The sequence below is a fragment of the Sus scrofa genome, unplaced genomic scaffold, assembly GCF_000003025.6.
Source record: "Sus scrofa isolate TJ Tabasco breed Duroc unplaced genomic scaffold, Sscrofa11.1 Contig981, whole genome shotgun sequence".
Classification (NCBI taxonomy): Eukaryota; Metazoa; Chordata; class Mammalia; order Artiodactyla; family Suidae; genus Sus; species Sus scrofa.
In genome coordinates this window covers 360,145-364,415 of record NW_018085364.1, presented here as the reverse complement: position 1 = coordinate 364,415, position 4,271 = coordinate 360,145, and the positions used below count along the sequence as shown (strand labels likewise).

The 4,271-nt window shown below is 38.2% G+C and overlaps 1 pseudogene; it reads right to left on the bottom strand.

Moving 5' to 3' along the window:
- Positions 1–968: 968 nt before the first annotated feature.
- LOC110259189 lies at positions 969–1,424 on the bottom strand (annotated as a pseudogene).
- Between the last annotated feature and the right edge of the window lie 2,847 nt (positions 1,425–4,271).

Here is a 4,271-nt window from a genome sequence, read left to right as displayed (position 1 = left end):
CATTTTCAAGAAACATCTGGGGAGTTCCCATCATGGCTCAGTGGTTAACAAATTTGACTAAGAACCACAGGTTTGTGGGTTCAATCCCTGGCCTTGCTCAGTGGGTTAAGGATCCAGCGTTGCTGTGAGCTGTGGTGTGGGTTGCAGACTCAGCTCGGATCCTGCATTGCTGTGGCTCTGGTGTGGGCCAGCAGCTACAGCTCCGATTCAACCCCTAGTCTGGGAACCTCCATATGCCACAGGAGCAGCCCAAGAAATGGCAAAAAGATAAAAAAAAAAAAGAAAGAAAAGAAATGTCTGGAATTACACATGTCTGAATATCCCTAGTTTGTCAATTGTTTCAAATAAAAGTATTCATGTCAAAGTAGCCAGTTCAGCTTACATCTCAAATAATTGCACAAGTGCATTTCATCAAGGTGACTTTCGTGTGGTAGAAGTACTCATGCACAGGTCTCATTTCATCTACAGATGATTAAAGTAATGTCTACTTGAAGATCCAGATACATTACAATGAACACTTGCTATTGATACATCAAGACATGTCTTACATGATATTGCCTTAAAAAATGTGTATCTACTTGCATAGGAAGAATATAGGACCACTTGTACATGTAGTCTATTTGTGGTCCCATACTTGGAGTTGTGCCAAGATGCTAGCTGTTTTACCCACTGTTGCTCTTGAATCATCAGTGTAAACTACAACACAGTGTAAAAAATATATAATACTATCATATTATTATGAAAATAATCTGAGTGTTATGGATGACCTATGAAGGTCTCAAGGACTGACTGAATGCTGTAGACCACATTTTAAGAATTTTATAAGATAAATACATGAAAGCAAAATGAGAGTCATGAGGGGAGTTGGGGTATTATAAAAGGGGATAATGGTGGCAATTTATTTTTATTTTATTTCATTTTTTTTAGAGAAGGCAGATTATTATGGAAAGTAACAGGAGGGGTTCTGTTCAGAGGCGGCGACCACGGCGACCCCCCTTCCTGTGGGTGCTGTCAGAGGGAATGGGGGTGACATCCTCAATCCGCCCCATCTTCATTCCCAAGCTAGTGAGGGCTCTGAGGGCTGACTGGGCCCCTGGCCCAGGGGTCTTTGTTCGGTTCCCACCAGTGGCCCGGAGCTTGATGTGGAGGGCAGTGATGCCCAGCTCCTTGCACCGCTGGGCCACATCCTGGGCAGCCAGCATGGCGGCCTAAGGAGAGGACTCATCCCAGTCGGCCTTCACCTTCATCCCTCCCGTCACACGACAGATGGTTTCCTTGCCGGAGAGGTCAGTGACATGGACGAAAGGGTCATTGAAAGACACGAAGAAGTGACACACGCCAAACACATTTTCCCCTTCAGCCACCTGCAGGCAGAGGCTGATGACCTGCTCCTCCTTCTTTTCCTTCCCCTTGCACGGTGCCATTTCTGCACGTCACCTTCAGACTCTGCCACCGGAAAAAGTAAAGTGACCTGTTTTGAGGATCCTGGGAAAGCGATCTTTGAGAAAAGATGTAGAGGATGAAAGTATGTATCATAACAATTTCTGGGGAAGAAACCCCAAGGCAAAAAGTATAACTAATGGTAATGCCTTGAGCATGATAAGCCAAGAGGCAAGTGTGGTGAGTGAGTGAACAGCGTCTGAGAAGGAGGAGATGAAATTAGGGAAGTAATGAGGAAACCGGGTTCCATAAGGCTTTGTAGACCATCATAAGGATGGTTTCTTTGTTTTTGTTTTTTAATTTTTATGAAATACAGATATAGGACAATGTTTTGAGGAGAAGAGTTGTGTGACTTAGATTTTGAAAGAGTCTGGTTGTAGAAGTTAGAGAATAAGAGCGCATGGGTGATCATATAGCAATGAACGAGGAGACTATTCTAGTAATCCAGATGGGGTATCATGATGCCTTGGACCATAATGGTAGTAGATGGGGTAGGCAGGATGAAGTGTTTAAATTCTAGATATGTTCAGAGGATAGAGCTATTAGGGTTTTCTCATGGGTCAAATGGCTGGTGTGAGAAAAAGATGATTCTAGAAAGACTCTAAAGTTCTTGACCCAAGCTTAGGAAATGACAGTTTTGCTATTAATTTGCAACTTTAAGTGGGTGAGTTTAGCAAGATCAATTAAATTTTTACACATTATATTTGAGATATATTTTAGATCTATAAAAACAGATATTAAATATAGTTGGATATATTGGACTAGATTGAGGGATGAGTCCAGGCTAGAGATAAAAATGAGGTGGATTCCTCTTCAGTAGGCTGGATGAGATAACCAAGAGAGTATAAATTTAGAAGAGGAGACAAATAAGTACTTGACCTTGAACACTGTCCATACTAGGAAGGTGGGAAGAAGAGGAAGAAGAGACCAGAAGAAGCAAACAGTGAGGTAGGAGTTAATTCATGAAAGTCTGAGTTTTTAGGTCCAGTTAAAAATAGTAGGGCTGATTTCCTACATGAAACTCTGTTGACAACAAGATGCACACTGTTGAATTTAATGACATGGAAACCAATGGTGGCCTCCATGGAAAGTTCCCATGGGGTAGTGTGAGCAAAATTCTCACATTGGTCCAAGAGAGAATAGAATCTTGAACATTTAAGTTGAAAAGCTTAGAACAGAGAAAATAGAAGAACACTTGGAAGCAAAACAAAATAGAGCCTTTAAAAAACCCTCTTTCAATATCATATTTAGTTTTTTTAAAATATAAATCAAGGAAAATAGTATTAAGACCAGTTGTAACCTTAGAATTATATGACCTAGAGGTTATCGTACTAAGTGTAGTTCGACAGTGAAAGTTAAACATCATATATCATTTCTATGTAGAATCTAAAAAATGGATACAAATGAACTTATTTGGAAAATGGAATCATACTCACAGACTTTGAAACAAATTTATGGTTACCAAAGGGGACAGGTGGTGAGGGGAGGGAGGGACTGGGGGTTTGGGATTGGCATATGCACACTGAGGTATATAGAATGATTGGCCAATGGGGACCTGCTGTGCAGCACAGAGAACTCTACCAAATATATGATACTCTATGAGAGAAGAGAATCTGAAAACAAATGAATGTGTGTATCCTATAATTGAATCACCTTGTTGTACAGCAGAGATTATCACAATCATGTAAATCAACTACACATCAATTCTAAAAATAGGAAGCTCAGGAAAAAATTATAGTGTATTTAAATAGGCACTTAGGTTTCACAATATTATGGAAACTATAGCTTATCAAGAATTTAAGGGCATAGTAGAAAATATGTTATCATTGCCAAAAAGGATATTAGTTTTTCAGCAGTTTCAACTTCCCTCTGTGTTGGGGAAAGCCTTGCATAATATCATAAAAGAAGCAGAGGGAGCACATATAATCAATGTTCCTCAGATAATTTTGTTTTTATTTTTTAAGTGAATGAATTTTATTACATTTATAGTTGTACAACGATAATCACAACACATAATTTTGTTTTTCTTTATGGGATAAATATAGAGAGATGAGTAGAGTCACACTAATTATATTTCCACTTGCATTAGTCCCATTAAATAAAATTTGAAGAACTTAAGCAGCTCAGGTGGAGATATCCCAGTTGATATGTGCTTTCTTATTTCAAGTCAAGTTTATTACCTAAACTATGTCATATTTTGGTATTTTTTAAAACTTTCAATTTATTTATTAAATCTTTTTTTTAAGTTCTTGCTATCTACCAGGCACTTTTCCAGAAACTAGATGAAAATCAGCAAACAAAACTGCTAATTTGTGCTTGCTATGTAAGTTCCTTTGGAATTTTAAAAAAGCAAGAGGTGATGGAAAACTGCAATAAAATGACAAACATTTAGCAAAACTTGAATGCTAAATAGAAAGCCCTTGGAAAGTTCTTCTCTGTGCTGTACCCAGGACACATGATTGATCACATTGTTTTTTCCAAATTGGCTTAAACTCCTTTTGTGTAAAACATATCTAATATTCTTTGATACCAGTTATAACATCTGCGGTCCCATCTCTGCTCCTGGTGTACTGTGACCATCTCAGAAGTATGAAACTAAATTTTGCCTTAATTCTATTTTTACATCACAGCCAAAGATAAATGAAATGGAATGGAGACTTGGAGAAGAAAACTCTAAGAGATAAAAGACAAGGCTTGAAAAATGGCTGGAAATACACATCTTTAAGAGGTTAAGGAAAAGGAAGTGCAAGAAATATTTGTAAGAAATCAGTAGGGCGTTAATTAATCAAGAATAAGCACTAGAAAAAAATTAAAATGAATGCATATTGCTG